At 45.9% G+C, this 18,513-nt stretch overlaps 1 protein-coding gene across 3 annotated transcripts in view; it reads right to left on the reverse strand.

Annotated features, from left to right (window-relative positions):
- Positions 1-11,857, reverse strand: part of LOC140208497 (NACHT, LRR and PYD domains-containing protein 3-like) — a 45,686-nt gene extending 33,829 nt beyond the window's left edge. For 2 of the 3 annotated variants that reach the window (XM_072277195.1, XM_072277194.1), the window contains exon 1: positions 11,705-11,857. The gene's annotated coding sequence lies outside the window, so the exon portion shown is untranslated. The remainder of the gene's footprint in view (positions 1-11,704) is intronic. The other variant, XM_072277193.1, reaches the window with a different exon arrangement.
- Positions 11,858-18,513: the final 6,656 nt, after the last annotated feature.

The following is an 18,513-nucleotide window of genomic DNA, read 5'->3' on the forward strand; positions in this document are numbered from 1 at the left end:
AATATACACAAAGATTTGGCCTCCACAGCTACCTGTGGCAAAGAAAGAAACTTCCACAGATTCAATGTTCCCTCGCAAAATACATTCCTGCTCACCCCGTTCTGAAAGGACGCCCCTCTATTCTGAGGGAGTGTTATCTGCTCGTAGACTATCCCAGCAGAGGAACCATCATTTCCACATCGACTCTACCAAGTCTTTTCACCATTCGATCGGTTTCAGTCAGGTCACTCTTCATTCTTCTGAATTCCAGTGAATACTGGCCCAGAGGTATCAAACGCTGTTCATATGACAAGCCTTTCAGTCGTGGAGTCAGTTCCGTGAACAATCTTTGAACCCTATACAGCTTCTGCACAATCCTTTCGAAGTTAAGAGGCCTAAACCTGTTCACAATGCTCCAAGTGCGGCCTCACCAGTGCTTTATCAAGTTTCAACAATCGATCCTTGGTTTTATATTCTGTTCTTTTTCAGATGGATGCTAATATCGCGTTTGCCTTTCTCACGATAGGCTCAACCTGCAAATTAATCTTTAGGGATTCTTGCACTAGGACCCCCATGTCTGTTTGCACTTCAGTTTTCTTTTGTATTTTGAAAGTAACTAACCTTTTCATTTCGTCTACCAAAGTGCATGAACATACACTTCTCAACACTGTATTCCATTTCTCTGCCCAGTTTCCTAATCTGTGGCCATTCTAATTCCTCAAAACCACATCCCCCTCCACCTATCCTCATTCCGTCTGCAAACTTTGCAACAAAGCCATCAATTCCATCGTCCAAATCATTGACAAACGACGGAAAAGAATCTGTTCCAACACAGACCCCTGTGGAATATCACTGGTACCCGGGAGCAATCTGGAAAAGGTTCCTTTTATTCCCACGCTTTGTCCCTTTACAATCAACCACGGCTTTATACAGGTCAGAATTTTTCTTGTAATACCATGAATCGTAGCTTGTTAAGCAACCTTATGTGTGGCAGCGTTACAAAGACCTTCTGAAAATCCAAATACACAGCATCAACCGGTTCTCCTTTGTCTATCATGCTTGTTATTTCCTCACGGAACTCCGTCAGATTTGTCCGGCAAGATCATGACCTATTTTATGACGGGTCTCCCAGTCCTTTGAGACCACATCCTTAATAATCGACTGCAATATCTTCCCAAATACTGAGCTCAGACAAGTTGGCATATTGGCACCCTTCTGCCCCATTCCTTTCTTGAAGAGTGAAGTGACATCTGCAATTTTCCACTCTTCCGGAACCATTTCAAAAGCTAGTGATTCTTGAAATAAATTTATTAATGTCTCTCGATGTCTTCAGCCACCGCTTTTAGAATTCTGGGGTACACGCCATCTCGTCCAGGTGATATATCTAACCTCAGACCTTTCAGTTTCCCAAGAGACCTCTCTCTAGTTATGGTAATTTCACACACGTCATGCCCCCTGACACCTGGAACTTCCAGTTTACTGCTAGTGTCTTCCTCCATGAAGACTGGTGTAAAATACTTATTCAGTTCGTCCGCCATGACGTGTCCCCCTTTACTACCTCTCCAGTATCGTTTTCCAGCGTTGTGATATCAATTCGTGTCTCTGTTTCACAGTTTATGTATCTGAATAAACGTTTAGTAACCTCTTTAATATTATTAGCTTTTTTACTTTAGTATTCCTCCTTTACCTTCTTAACAACTTTTGTTGCCTTCTGTTTGTTTTTATAGCCTTACCGACCCTTTAACTTCCCACAAATTGATGCTCTGCTGTAAGTGATCAATTCCAAACAATTCGGTCCAATTCCTCTCTCAGGCCTCTGTAATTCCATTTACACCACTGTAATATGGATACTTCTGAGTTTAGCTTCTCCTTCTCGAGTTTCTATTTGACTCCCACTAGCTGACAGACAGGGGACAGTGTGAGGGACTTTCCAAACTTGGATTGAACACTAAACCCCGGACCCACGTTTACTGCTGCAAACACGGAACAGCCCATTAACTCACAGCCACTCACTGTGGTGGAGGGAATGGCAACTCATTCTCTTCTTTGCTTCTAAATGAGCCACAGACCCAAACATCTGAGCAGAGAACATAAATACTAATTCATCACCTGATACGCCCGGGCAGCTTGATCGATGGGTCCATTATATATGTGTCTACACTTGTGTGGTATCCCAGGACCCGTCCTCACGGGATCCCAACCCACCCCCAAGAGATTCGCACATCTTCCCCACGTCTCACACAGGATGGTGTAATCAGAGATTCCCCGCAACCCGTACCCATCTGTCCGAAACTTCTGCTACCTTGCGGAAGGTGGAATCTCCAGCACCATCAGTAGAAGCAATAAACTCGGGCGAAGCTTGGAAGGGACAGATAAGGTAGAAGTAGGAAAGTTGTTTCCATTGGTAGGTGAAACTAGAACTAGGGACATTGTCTCAAGATTCAGGGGAAGATTCAGAACGAAGATGCGGAGAAACTGTTTTTTTTTCCCACAGAGTGGTGAATCTGTGGAATTCTCCGCCAGGGAAGCAGTTGAGGCTTCTTCACTAAATATGTATAATATACAGTTAGATAGATTTAGCATTGTAAGAATTAAGGGTTATGGGGAAAAGGCAGGTAGATGGAGTTGAGTTTACGGACAAATCAGCCACAATTTTATTGAATAGCGGGGTAGGCCGGATGGGCCGGATGGCCTACTACTGCTCCTATTTCTTATGTTTTTATGTTTTAAACTCAAACACTGCAAATTCCATATTCTTGGCATCCCCATCCCAGGATTACAACCATGGCCTAGCACTCCCAGAATTCTTTGTTACAGGCAATGTGCTGCAGTGTCTCAGCTGTTCCCGGTTGACAAACTAACACTCCTGAAAAACTCATGTCTGAACTGGACCCTGAACAACCTTTGCCCGGACGGAGATTGTGGTTGAACTCCAGGCCTTGGGTCACAACGTGGACGTGGATACGTTTCAACTTGTCTCCACAGCTGAATTGAACATACGTGTTGATTATTCTATTGGTAAGTGAGATCTAGACCAGGTTAGTTAGCCGCCACATTTCCCGTTGTGGAACAGGAAGAACATGTTTTAACAGTTAATAGTAAATATAGCCCTGGAAGCTCAGTAGAGCAGATTTGTCTTTTCTTTTGATTCACAGCTATTGACCGATTGCAGGATGTTTGTGACATCCTGAAAAGATTTGACCAAATGCAATCTCAATATTCATTAGTCATCTCTGTATTTCAACACAGACATCGTATATTCCATACAGAAAATTCTCAAAGCTTCCTCGAATCCACACTGAATCCTGAGGCCATTGTCTCTCCGTTAAAGGGCTCTGACTACAGAGTGATAAAAATCTTCAACACTCCTTGCAGTTCTGGTGGGCTGTTACCCTGGTGATTGAGGAAGAGGCCCACCAGAAGTAAACGAAAAAGGAAGTAACATTCAACCTCATATGCTCTGAATTTCCTTATGACCACAACGAACACTGAACACTCTGCTATTTTGTAATGGTGAAACTAAAATGCCAGTTGTTGTTTTAACCCTGTCGAGGTGCATCCAGTAAATCTGCTGTTAACTGCAGCTCCACAGAACTTTCAGCAGTGCAGAAGCTGGTCCAAAATAAAGCACTTTGTTGAATATGACCAGTCTGCTTCAAACGTCGGTAATGTATTATTCTGAAAAGGCATTACATTGTGGTGATATTTATGAGGTCTCTGTCTTTGCTTAGTTAAGCGACTCAAAATGCTGTCAAATTTCTGTACCTTCAAATAACATAAAACTGCAGTTGACAATACAGCCAGGTTCGGACCCTGCTACTGGATAAAATGTTGGAGGAGTAGATTTACAGATAAAACTGAATGGCTTGTGGGGTTATCCTCTCAGTTCCTACACTCCACTGCTGATGAAAACTTTTTCATCCGTCCACCCCATTGAGATTTCAGTATCTGCTATGTTTCAATGAGGTTCCTACTGCCAGCGCCCCATGCCTGCTTGAGAACAGCCCCAGAGACAGCAAAGGCACTACATACATAAAGCTTTTAATTCCACAAATCATTCTTGTAAACTTTGTAAACAACCAGAGTAATAAGCACATTTCCACGAATAACAAACTATTTATTGGCCGTATAATTAAATGAGAAAATCTGTTGTTTCCTTACAAGATGGGGGAATTCTTGAAGGATTTATCTGAGTCTGCACGTACTTGGGAGAAAGATATAAAGACGATAGAAGTGAGGAAACATGAGTCAAGTCATAGATTGTATCCAGTTTACAGAACAGGTGCTTGCTCTCCTGAGGTGAATTTGCATAGGTAAATGTCTAGAGCATGACAACTTGTTCGCCATGTGCATTTGGAACGCTAGTGATGAAACTGCGCGAATGCTGGCAGAGATATATAAAATGCCCACAGGCACAGGAGATGGCCTTAATAAGAGGATTTGGGATGTTAACGTTAAAGTTGTAAAAGACACTGTGTATCCGAATTTGCAGAATTCTGTGGAGTTCCGATCAGTTACTTGAAAAAAAAAACTCAATAATCGTGAAAGAGTCCAGGGGAAATTACACAGATGTTGCTGCTAGTTAAGGAAATGATGGCATGGGTTGGTTGAACAGTTTAGAACTTGATTTCCTGGAGCACAGGAAAATGAGCGGAGATTCCAGCTGTGGTACCCGCCTTTTTAATATCATACAACACTACCATTAACGAGGGGTCCATGGAAACATCTCCCAGCAGAAGTGGTCGGTGCAGATCAGTATTTAAGAATAGTTATTTACATCTATATGGATGAAAGAGCTATGGAAGAGTATGGTATGGAGGCATGTGGATGGGACCATGCTGGGAATGGCACAGACGAATGGGCTGAAAGACGTCTTTCTGCGCTGTAAGAGAATGAATCTAAATTGAACGTTCTACACAAGTCCATTTCCAAGAAGAATTTAATCATTCCAGAGTATTATCATAAGAAGCTACAAATGCAAGAAACACCCAAAAGTTAAAGAACTGAAAATAACCGAAAAGAGAAATAACAAACTCAACATCACATGCTGTGAGTTTCATTATGGCAAGAATTATCACTGCAGCCAATTTGTAACGGTGAAACTAAAAATTGCAATGACTGCTTTTACCCTGCCTTGAGCTGCGTTCAATTAACCCTCCGGTAGCTCTAGTTAAAAAAAAAAGTTCCTGGAAGATTCTGTGAGGTAAAAGTGGCAAGAAAATACATCACAATGAAAGCAAATGTTAGAAGAAATATTACAGATATATATCATTGAGGTGATGGGATACAGTATGGACAGTGATTGAACAAGATGGTTGATATATATCATTGAGGTGATGGGATACAGTATGGACAGTGATTGAACAAGATGGTTGATATATATCATGGAGGTGGTGGGATACAGACTGGACAGAGGTTGAACAAGATGGTTGATATATATCATTGAGGTGATGGGATACAGACTGGACAGAGATTGAACAAGATGGTTGATATAGATCATTGAGGTGATGGGATACAGTATGGATAGTGATTGAACAAGATGGTTGATATATATCATTGAGGTGATGGGATACAGTATGGACAGTGATTGAACAAGATGGTTGATATATATCATTGAGGTGATGGGATACAGTATGGACAGTGATTGAACAAGATGGTTGATATATATCATTGAGATAGTGTGATACAGACTGGACAGAGATTGAACAAGATGGTTAATATAGATCATTGAGGTGATGGAATACAGTATGGATAGTGATTGAACAAGATGGTTGATATATATCATTGAGGTGATGGGATACAGTATGGACAGTGATTGAACAAGATGGTTGATATATATCATTGAGGTGATGGGATACAGTATGGACAGAGATTGAACAAGATGGTTGATATATATCATTGAGGTGATGGGATACATACTGGACAGTGATTGAACAAGATGGTTGATATATATCATGGAGGTGGTGGGATACAGACTGGACAGTGATTGAACAAGATGGTTGATATATATCATTGAGGTGATGGGATACAGTATGGATAGAGATTGAACAAGATGGTTGATATATATCATGGAGGTGGTGGGATACAGACTGGACAGAGATTGAACAAGATGGTTGATATATATCATTGAGATAGCGGGATACAGACTGGACAGAGGTTGAACAAGATGGTTGATATATATCATTGAGGTGGTGGGATACAGACTGGACAGAGATTGAACAAGATGGTTGATATATTTCATTGAGATAGTGTGATACAGACTGGACAGAGATTGAACAAGATGGGTGATATATATCATGGAGGTGGTGGGATACAGACTGGACAGAGATTGAACAAGATGGTTGATATATTTCATTGAGATAGTGTGATACAGACTGGACAGAGATTGAACAAGATGGGTGATATATATCATTGAGATAGTGGGATACAGACTGGACAGAGGTTGAACAAGATGGTTGATATATATCATTGAGGTGATGGGATACAGACTGGACAGAGATTGAACAAGATGGTTGATATATATCATTGAGATAGTGGGATACAGACTGGACAGAGATTGAACAAGATGGTTGATATATATCATTGAGATAGTGGGATACAGACTGGACAGTGATTGAACAAGATGGTTGATATAGATCATTGAGGTGATGGGATACAGTATGGACAGTGATTGAACAAGATGGTTGATATATATCATTGAGGTGATGGGATACAGTATGGACAGAGATTGAACAAGATGGTTGATATATATCATTGAGGTGATGGGATACAGACTGGACAGTGATTGAACAAGATGGTTGATATATATCATGGAGGTGGTGGGATACAGACTGGACAGTGATTGAACAAGATGGTTGATATATATCATTGAGGTGATGGGATACAGTATGGATAGAGATTGAACAAGATGGTTGATATATATCATGGAGGTGGTGGGATACAGACTGGACAGAGGTTGAACAAGATGGTTGATATATATCATTGAGGTGATGGGATACAGACTGGACAGAGATTGAACAAGATGGTTGATATAGATCATTGAGGTGATGGAATACAGTATGGATAGTGATTGAACAAGATGGTTGATATATATCATTGAGGTGATGGGATACAGTATGGACAGTGATTGAACAAGATGGTTGATATATATCATTGAGGTGATGGGATACAGTATGGACAGAGATTGAACAAGATGGTTGATATATATCATTGAGGTGATGGGATACATACTGGACAGTGATTGAACAAGATGGTTGATATATATCATGGAGGTGGTGGGATACAGACTGGACAGTGATTGAACAAGATGGTTGATATATATCATTGAGGTGATGGGATACAGTATGGACAGAGATTGAACAAGATGGTTGATATATATCATTGAGATAGCGGGATACAGACTGGACAGAGGTTGAACAAGATGGTTGATATATATCATTGAGGTGGTGGGATACAGACTGGACAGAGATTGAACAAGATGGTTGATATATTTCATTGAGATAGTGTGATACAGACTGGACAGAGATTGAACAAGATGGGTGATATATATCATGGAGGTGGTGGGATACAGACTGGACAGAGATTGAACAAGATGGTTGATATATTTCATTGAGATAGTGTGATACAGACTGGACAGAGATTGAACAAGATGGGTGATATATATCATTGAGATAGTGGGATACAGACTGGACAGAGGTTGAACAAGATGGTTGATATATATCATTGAGGTGATGGGATACAGACTGGACAGAGATTGAACAAGATGGTTGATATATATCATTGAGATAGTGGGATACAGACTGGACAGAGATTGAACAAGATGGTTGATATATATCATTGAGATAGTGGGATACAGACTGGACAGAGATTGAACAAGATGGTTGATATAGATCATTGAGGTGGTGGGATACAGACTGGACAGCGATTGAACAAGATGGTTGATATATATCATTGAGATAGTGGGATACAGACTGGACAGTGATTGAACAAGATGGTTGATATTAAGGTGGAGGGACAGTGGCTTGACAGATGTTGAACAAGTTGGGAGTGAATGAGAAGATGGAAACAAGGGGTAAAGGGATCAAGGGCAATCACTGTTATTCCTCCAGCAATACACGGATACTGAATTAATAGTTCATAGTAATGCATGAAAGATCCTAAAATGACGAAGATAGAAGAAATAATAGGAACTTTGGTTTATGACCTTTGCCCCTCACCAACTTTCATCAAGGTACCATAAGAGGATACTTCACGTCTTCATTTGGCTACTGCTCTGCCTATGGCTGCGAAGAACTGCAGAGAACTGTGGACAGAGCTGAGCATATCACAGAAACAAACCTCCCTGCATGGACTCTGTCTGTACTTCCCGCTGATTCAGCAAAGCAGCCAGCATAACCTCACAGCCCTGGACAATCTCGCTTCTCAGGGATTGGTGCAGCAAGTTAGATAGGGGTTCCAAAACCTTTTGTTTACGCCAAGGTCCCCCTCCATTAATCGAGTGGTCCTTTGTCGTCAGGTTGGGAGCCCCTGATAGAGGTATACCGTATTATAACGGTCTATATAGAGTGAATGCATGAAGGTATTTTCCCCTTAGTTTTGGTAAGGTCATGAATTTAGGGTGACAATTGAAATATTTAAGGGGAATCAGGTCAGAGCTACTTCATTCAGAAGGTGTTGCGAATGTGGAATCAGCTCCCAGCGGAACTGGTAGATGCAGGTTCATTTGCAGCATTTCAGCGCAGTTTGCGCGGGTACATCGATGAGAGAAGTATTGAGGGCTGTGATTTGGGTGCAAGTGGATGGCCCAAGCAGAAAACTTAACGGTCTAGATGGGCTGAGAGACCTGTTTCTGCGCTGTAGGGGAATAAATCACAACTGAGCATTCTACCGAAGTCCATTTCAAAACAATGTTTTCAAAAGCTACAAATGCAAGAAACATATTCAAGATAATGAACCGAAAATAACCCTAAATGGAAATAACAAATAATCTCACATGCTGCGAGGGTCGTTGGGACAAATAATAACGCTGCAGCAATTTTGTAAAAGTAAATCTCTAGAACAGTAATAGTTGCTTTTACACTGTAAGAGCATCGATTTAGGAGCAGATTTAGGCCATTTGGAACATCTAGTCTGCTCCTACCATTTACTCCCAGCTGATCAATTTTTCTTCAGCCCCAATCTTCTACCTTCCTCCATTTAATCCCTGGCCAATGAAGAATCCTTCGATCACTATTTCAAATATTCATATAAACGGCCCCCGCAGCTGCCTACGGCAAAGGGTGCCACAGATTCACCACTCTCTCGCTAAAGAGATTCCGGCTCATCCCCGTTCTAACAGGGCGTCCCTCCATTCTGAAGCTGTGACGTCAGGCCTTAGTCTACTCCGGCAGAGGAAGCGTCCTGTCCGCAGCCAATCTATCACTCGATATGTTTTTCCTTAGGTCACCCCTCAGTCTTCTGGGTTCCAGTGAATATTGGCCCAGAGTCATCAAACGCTCCGCATTTAACAAGCCGCTGAATCCTGGATCATTTTTGTGAACCTCCTTTGAACCACCTCCTGTTTCAGCACATCCAATATAAGATAAGCCGCCCAAAACTGTTCGTAATACTCCAAGTGAGGCCCCGCCAGTGCTTTATGAAGTCTCAACGTTATATTCTTGCTTTTATATTCAAGTCCTCTTGAAATGAGTGTTAACATTGCATTTGTCTTCCTCACCACAGACCCAATCTGCAAATTAACCTTTAGGGAATGCTGTACAAGGTCTTTCAAGTTCCCCTTTGCGTCTCAGTTATTTGTATTTTCTCTCCATTTAAAAAAAAAGGAAACCATTTCATTTCTTCTACCAGAGTGCATGACCATGCCCTTCCCGACACTATATTTCACTCGTCATGTCATTGCGAATTCTGCTAATCTTCTTAAGTCCTTCTGTAACCTCTCTACATCCTCAAAAATACCTGCCCCTCCACTTCTCTCCATATCGTCTGCAAACATTGCAACAATCTTCAATCCAATCATCCAGATCATTGACATACAAGCTAAAAAGAATCGGTCCTGTCTCAGACCCTTGCAAAACACAACTTGTCACCCGCAGCCAAAGAGTAAAGGCTCGCTTTATTCCCACTCCTTGTCTCCTGCCTATCAACTACTGCTTTACCCATGCTGGAATGTTTTCTGTCATACCCTGGGCTTGTAGCTTGTAGCTCTTACCCTACCAGGTGCGGCATTCAATTAAACCTCTGGTAGTTCCAGCTAACAAAAAACGATTCCTGGGAAGCTCAACGAGATAAACGGTGCAAGGTAAGAGAAAGGATAGAGGAGTCATTGCTGATATGACATTGAGGAAGGTAGTCACGGGCTGGATAGAATTTGCACAAGATGTGTATGAATGAGGAGATGAAACAACGTGTGTGAGGGATCAAGGACAATTACTGGTGGTCATTCAGCAATACACAGATACTAAATAGTAGCTCATAATACGATATAAAAACACGAAAATGACAAAACTACGTTTGTAGATCAAATAACAATAACTTTGGCTTATCCTTTTTACCCCTCCTCAAACCTTATTAACACCCCATAAAAAGTATCCCATCGGGATACATAACGACTTCATACGGCTACTGCTCTACACTTGACTACTAGACACTGTAGAAAGCTGTGGGCACAGCTGAGGACATGGCAGAAGCCAGACTCCCCTCTCTGAACTGTGCGTGCACTTCCTTTGGCATCGATAAAGCAGACAGCATTATCTAAGATCCTTATAACCCTGGGCATTCTCGCCTTTCACCCACATTGAAGACTTGAAAACATGGAAAACACATCGACCAGATCTCAGGGACCGCTTCCACGCTGCTGTTAGAAGCAAACTGAATTGATCCCACTACGACAAGGTAGTCTCCTGACTTCAGAATATAACTCCATTTGATCTTGCACAGTATGCCGAACTACACTGCACTTTCTCTGCAGCAAAAGTGCTTTATAATACCCTATTATTGCCTCGAAGAACTGTTGTAATGTGTTGATCTGAATGAATAGTATTTAAGACAGGATTTTGACTGTATCTCCGTACATGATAATAATAAACGGATTCTGAAGTGATGTTTAACTGAAGTTTACAAATTATTCAGAAACCCAGAAAAATGGAAAAGGCTTATTTCCCTTATTATTTGGGTTATAGATATTGGCTGCGATTCGGCATGTCGTGACAGTGGAAAGGATTCAACAACAAAAACAAAACGATGTCATCCCACAACGAAAGGTCGCGACAGACCTCGATCTCACTGTCTTGTCTGAACGGGTTAAAGGTGAAACGTATACGTGGAACAGTGTCCCGAAGGTGCAATTACTCTGCTTAAGCAACACTGACAGCAAAAACACAACAAGCCGAAGGTACGCTTCCTAAGCCCTGTAATTAAGTGAAAGAGTTATCGATCCATATGAACGTTGGATCCGATACCGAGGCGAGTAATGGAAGTAAAATTCCCGGAATATATCACAACGGATGGGTTTAATCCCGGCATCACCACCTCATTCCGCTGCTAGGACCAGAGCAATAGGGGTTGAGCGGCGGCTCACCTCATGCGGCTCGGTGTGAAAGTCCGACTTCGCGGGCCGACCCCGGTATGTTCTCACCAGCAAGCGTGGAGAGGCCGCCAGAACGGAGAAGTGAATGGGAATCACTACCCGATAACAGGCGAGCACGCTGAGACCAGTTTCAATACTCACCAATGAGAACTTGATGCCTTCACGGTCGGAGAATGGATCCTTTCCCGGATTCCCGACCCTTGGGGTAATGGTCCTCTCCCAATCCCGACCCCGCAGACGATCCGCCGCCGCCGACCTGCTTCCACACAGAACTGAAGGAAAGCCGGGACTGTAGTTGATACGTCACCAGAGCTGGGGGCGGGGCCTCGGAAACAAACCCGCAGAGTCTGCAGAGCTGCGGTAAAATGGGAGCGGGAAAAGGGCTCACGGGATGTACACATACATATAGGTTTATGACATTTTACAAGTATTTGCAATTTTCGCCGTCAGCTGTGATTCTACCAATAAAAGTACATAAGCACATGCGAATATATCAACAGATGTTGTGGCTATGTTTAGATACACATACACAGACATGACAGATTGTGCAGCATTCGACTGAACACACATCGTTCTGGTGTGCTTGGGTTAAGTCTCAGCGAGAAGAACGTTTGTACTGATCTGCATTGACTGTGTTCTCCCGCTAAGGAAACTAAGGATCTAGTTGCAGAGAGACGTGCAGAGCCCAAGTCTGAAGCTTGTTGATTCGTACTGAGAGGATGATGGTGTTAAACGCAATTTCTCTCAACAACAGCAACTTCGGATGTGCTTCTTTTTCTTTTTTTTTTGTTTTATGCGCGAGGTTATTTCGTTGCTCCCAAGTAGAATAAAAAGCCAGTGAAAGTGTACTGCTGAGATTCTAATATCTGTCCAGAAGTACTTAAATACGAATCATCGGGACTGCCGTGATTTTCACATTCCTGCAAGCATTCGCTATTTCCAGCAACTACTCTATTTGATCCTGTCTCCACTGCTCAGGGAAATTGCCAGCATGTCCTGCTTCTCTGTTCCAGCTAATTCTGTCCTTCTCAAATCTGTCTGCCCTTAAACATTCATGTTCCCATGTAACAAACCTGCAGAAAGCATGAGAGCGGATAGCGTGCAACAGGGAGGAGATGCGGAAGTGCGCACAGAAAATGCGCAGACTCCTCTGTGACACCAGGGCCACGCGGAGCACGTGACAAGGTACACACACCAGAACAGATTACCCGTGAACCCTACAGGTCAATAACTGCGTCGCCTCCATTTCTGGTAGGCTGAATGCACGTTTCAATGCACGATTTGACCAATTGAACAATGAAAGAAAAGCCTCCTTTTGTCCAGAGGAACAGGGACTCTGTCTGGCCGCAGCCGAGGTGAGGAGGACACTACCGAGGGAAATACAAAGCAAATCCGCAGAGTCGGACAATTTACCCAGTTAGTGGCCAATGGGCCATGTGGCCCAGGAAAGAGAAGACTTAACAGACAACTTTTATATCTCTCCGAAAGAGTCCACTGTCTCTTCAAGCTTCAAGGCAGCCGCCATGATTCCGGTGCCCAGGAGAACAACGATAACTGGGCTAAATGATAACGCCCAGTGGCTCTGAATTCAACAGTAATTCTGTGCTTTGAGCGGGTGGTAATGGGTCGTATAAAATATCGCGCGGTTACATGGGATCATTTCCAGTTCGCCTTCCGCTCAAACGGTTCCATTGATGCTGTCATGATCTTGCCCTTCTACCCAATTCGTCACACCGAGAAGACGATGCCTCGTACGCTAGGATGTTGTTCACATATCTCAGCTCGGCGTTAACACGATCATCCCTCAAAGGCTGGTGGGTGAACTACCCTCGCTGAGATTCAACACTCCTCTCTGTAACTGGAGCTTAAACTTCTTGACCGAAAGCCCCACCCAGTCCGTGTTGGCAGAAACATCACAAGCTCCATTACGCTGAGAGCTGATCACCCCTCTCCAAACCCACTCAGGGTTTTGTACTCAGACCGCTGCTCTCCAAATTGTTGAATGACGTCTGCACTGCCATATTCTACAGTGCTTGGTATCATCAGCAACAATGACGAAATATTACCAAGAAGCAACGAATGTAAGAAGCAATCAGTGCAAGAAGCAATGAGCGTGTTAAGCTGCACCGGGCTTAGTGAGTTTGTGCAGCCGAGAAACCGTTTCCAACGTGCGGGATAAATTGGGTAAATTACACAGCGTCCTGAACCTTCCACAGATTCCACAATATACAGATCAGAACACCGAAGTTCGTCCTTATCTGAACCTGGTTGGGACCAAAAGTGGAAAACTTGCCCCGTAAGGTCGGACAGGTCTTCGCACCAGAGGGGCTGCTCCTCCCTGAAACCCCGTACACCCCGGTTATGTAGCGCGTTACCTGCAACTATGGGCAGAGAAATGGCAGATGGATTTAAATTAGGTTAGGAGGTGAGGTATTGCACTTGGGAGTTCTAATATTAATTGAAGGCCTGCAGTAAACAGTTGTATCATTTACGAACAGGGGCATCTCGTGGTGCAAATGTATCGCTCTCTGAAATGACAATCCAAGTAAATGAGGAGCCAAACAAGGCATAAGGCGTTTTTCTGGTCAGATGTCGAGTTGTTGACCTTAAACGGCGGACTGCAGTTGCAGATGGACATGGAGGCCCTGACGAGGGAGCAGAGGAGTTTCATCAATATGCTGTCCGAGCGGTTTGCTGTATTTTGTTACCTCTGTCAAGCCCTTCGAGGGCTTATTTTGCAGATTGTGTCAAGGTGGTGTTTCGCTGGTCTAGTGCCCTCACTTTCGAGGTGAGGGTAGCCAGTCGGTGCTCTGCTTCTGATACCTGTTGTAACTAATTTTCAACAGCATGTCCAATAAGGCCGTATCCTTGCTCGTCTCCTGATCAGAAAACCGATTATTATTTAACACAGTGGAGACTATACCCTGATATTGATATTACTGCACTTTAACTCACGGGAAGGCAACTTACGGGCAATATGTTGGCCGGTTCTCCCAATCCATGACTGCTGTCCGTCCACTCCACTACGTTAAACTCAGTCTTCCCTTCGGTTACGTCATGCTATTTCTGGAACATTGTGGTCAACCCTGCCGACTAGACCAATGCGTGACGAAAATATTTTAAAATTCGTCCCTTGTGCATTTTTGTTTCAGCAGCAAAGGTACCGCAAAGCAGGCACGGTACACGTAGTACAGGTTAAAAGATATTGCTTCAGCGGATTCATATTATGAATAAGCTAAAAAATAACGATACATATAAAAAAGAGACAAAACAATATTCCCAACCAATCACTGTGCAAACACGAAAAATCTGCAGATGCTGGAATATCAAGCAACACACATCAAAGTTGCTGGTGAACGCAGCAGGCCAGGCAGCATCTCTAGGAAGAGGTACAGTCGAAACATATGTGTCGCAATCACTGTGCAACTCTATACAACACAGTGCTGCATAGAAACGCAGATGCCAACGGTATTTTTTCCTCTCTCTCCATGTCCTTGTCTCTATCTTCAAATCTTATGTTGTAACCCAGCATAAGAGACCTTGCCCAACGACAGAAGAAAAAAAAATGCCCGATTTATACCTTTCAAGATCTCAGTACTTTTCCAGACAAATATCATCTTCTATTCTCTAGGCTGTAGACTTCTAATTACCCGAAGTTCTTACACATTCCGATAGACCAGTTCCGTTGCAGCTCTCAAAAAATTCCCTTGACAAAACCGTTTTGTCTTACAACTTTCCATTTTCTGTTACGTATTTTCTGTGACCTGATCCAGGTGTGTAAGGTGATGAGAGACATTGATCATATTGATAACCAGAATCTTTTTCTCTGGGCTGAAATGGCTAATACGAGGGGAGGGCATAGTTTTAAGATCCCATCCCCCCTCCCCCTTATCCCATCCCCCCTCCCCCCTTATCGCATCCCCCTCTCATCCCATCCCCCCCTTCATCCCATCCCCCCTCCCTCCCCTCTCTCATCCCTCCACCTCTCTCTCCCCCCTCTCAGGTTTTATCCCTCTCTGTCCCTCCTCCCTTCATTCACACTCTCTCATTCCTCTCCATTTTCACCTTTCTCCCCCTCTCCCTTCCAATTTCTCTCTCTCTCTCTCTCTCTCTCCCTTGTTCCCATCCGCTCTTCCTTTCGTTTTCCTGCCTTCCTCTCGCCGCTCTCCTCCTTTCCAGTCTCTCTCTCTCTCTCCGTCCATCCCCCCCCCGTCCGTTATCTCTCTCTGTCCCATCACTGTCCCTCCCCACCCCCTTCTCTCTGTCGTTCTCAGTCTATCTCTCTCTCTCTCTCTCTCTCTCTCTCTCTGCGACAGACCATCGCCTGCCTGGTCGCGAATGTGATCTGCGCTCTCGCCTGCACTCCCGCCGTCATCCTGTACTCGCTGACCGTCCGGGTCTTCCCCTGCATCGGGTACTGCTACACCGGGTGCCGGATGGTGAGTGTTCCGCCCCCCGCCCCGCACACCCAATACACTGGCGAACCAGCCCTCAACACCCCCTCAACCCCCGGAGATCTCCACTCGGCCTTCCCCTCTCCCGCGACGCTTTCCTCCCTCCCGGTAGCGCTCCCTCCCTCCACGCCAAGCTCCCTCAGAACCCCCCCTCCCCTCGGTTGTAGCGTCCCCTCCCCCGGCAGCTCCTTCCACAGACGGGCCACCCTCTGGGTGAAACAGTTTCCCCTCGGAGTCCCCTATTAAATCTCTAAAACCTGCGCCCTCTGGTTCTCGATTCCCCGACCCTGGGGAAATGTCTGTGTTCGTTCACCCTGTCTGTGCCCCTGGTGGTTTTACACACCCCTGTCAGGTCACCCCGACACTCCCGGGAATAAATTCCCAACCCGCCCGACCTCTCTCCGTAACTCAGTCCCTCCAGTCCCGGCGACATCCCCGTAAATCCCCAGGATCTCCGGTCTCCTGTTCCCGGTGTCCGATCCGACGATGGCGGGGATGCCGAACGCCGCCTTCACCGCCCCGTCTCCCCGTCACCCCACTTTCAAGGAACCGTCACCCGAAACCTGGTGTGTTCCATCACCACTGTCACCCCCTCTCCGTCACCCAAAACCTGTCACCCCTGTCACCCCCTCTCCGTCTCCCCACTTTCAGGGAACCGTCACCCGAAACCTGATGTGTTCCGTGAAGAGAAAGCTACATTCCCGAGACAGGAGTTACCAGAGATTTCTCTCCACTCCCCCCAACACTTGTAAACACATCTCCCTCTCCCACACTCCCCCTCTCTCCCCACCCAACGCGCTCCTTCCCTCTCCCCCGACTTTACCCCCATACCCAAACAACTCTTCCCCTCCTCCTTCTTACCGGCCATCTCTCCCTCTTCACTCCCCCCCTCACTATCTCTTCCCCTCTCACCCCTCCCTCGGAACTACCCCTCTTCTCTCTCACACTCTCAACTCTCCCACACTCTATCTCTCCTCTCTGCTCAACTTTGTCTTTCACCCCCCTTTCCCCCTTTCCGTCTCTCACCCCCTCTCTCCCCTCTGCCTCGTTCACCCCTCTCTGTCCCTCATCCCCTCTCCGTCTCTCCCCCCTCTGTTCTCCACCTTTCTCTCCCTCCCTGTCCGACCTCTCTCATCATCTCCAGCCTCTCACATTTCCCTCCCACCTCTCTCTACCCTCTGACTTCCACCACTCTCTCCCCCCCGTCTGACTCTCCCTTTATCAACTATTCTCTGCCGCCTCTCCTCTTTCTCCCCATCTCTCTCCCACCCACCCCCTCTCTTCCTCACCCATCGCCCCCCAGTCTCTTCCTCCCCGTCTGGGTCTCCCACCTCCGCCTACCCCAAACTCCCGCTCCCGACCCTACCCTCTCTCCCCCCTCTTCTGTCTCTCTCTTCCCCGGCCCGAGCCCTTCTCTCTCCCTCTCTCACCCCATGTCTCCCTCTCTCCGTCTGGCAGAGGTCTGTGAGCGGGGTGACGGTGATTTTGCTGGTGAACTGCCTGGTCTCCCTGGTGATGTCCGTCCTCACGGCCATCGTCAACTGCAGGAACCTCGAGTGCTGCGCCGTGCGGCCTCCGGTGGTGAGTGGGATCTTCCTGTGCACCTGGGGGGGGTGGGCGGCGGGGGATGGGACGTGGGTGGGAGAGATGGGGGGAGATGGAAAGAGGGTGGGGAGAGATGGGAGGGAGCAAGAGAGAGAGATGGGGGCAGAAAGGGAATGAAAGGGGTGGGGAGAGGAGGATAGGGAGGGGGAGAGGAGGATAGGGATGGGGAGAGAGAGGTGGGAGGAAGAGATGGAGGGACAGAGGGTGTGGAGAGAGGGACGGAGGGAGAGAGAGGCTGTGGGAGTGGGTAGTGGATCCTGTCTCCTCTCCTCACCTTCTCTTTCTCCCGTCCCCTCCTCAATCTGATCCCTCCCTCTCCCCCACCCACAGAGAATGGTGGTGATCCACGCTAACCAGCTCGCACCGCCGGACCTCGCCTCCATCTTCTCCAGCGAACCGGCGCCCACCCCGGCCTCTGACGGGCCCCAGTGACGACACGTTCCCCGCTCCACGGGACAGCCCAAAGGATTCGGGCCGAGCGGCCTGAAAGGAAAATCAAGGCCGGATTTTGGAGACGGAGTTGGGGGTGGGGGTTGGTGGGTAACATTCCCGTGGTCACATTCCTCCCCGTGGGAACCCCCCAGTTCAAGCTCCCTTGTTACGAGTCGCCCTGTCCCACCCGCGGCATCCGGTCACTCCTGACACACTCCGCTCTCTGTCCCCTCTATCACCGCCCCTCTCACCCTGGCTGGTGGCCATTTTGTGATGGTTATCATTGAAACCGCTCTCCCAGCATCGTAGAAATAGTCACACCCTTTTCCTCACCTCCCACTCACTTCCCTCCCTGTTTATTCAATCTCAACTCCTCATCGCCCTCTCTTTCAGTTACCCTGTGAGTCTCTCCACTACTCACTCCATCACTCCTGACACCCTCCCCTCTCCGTCCCCTTG

The sequence above is a fragment of the Mobula birostris genome, chromosome 13 (assembly GCF_030028105.1).
Source record: "Mobula birostris isolate sMobBir1 chromosome 13, sMobBir1.hap1, whole genome shotgun sequence".
Lineage (NCBI taxonomy): Eukaryota > Metazoa > Chordata > Chondrichthyes > Myliobatiformes > Myliobatidae > Mobula > Mobula birostris.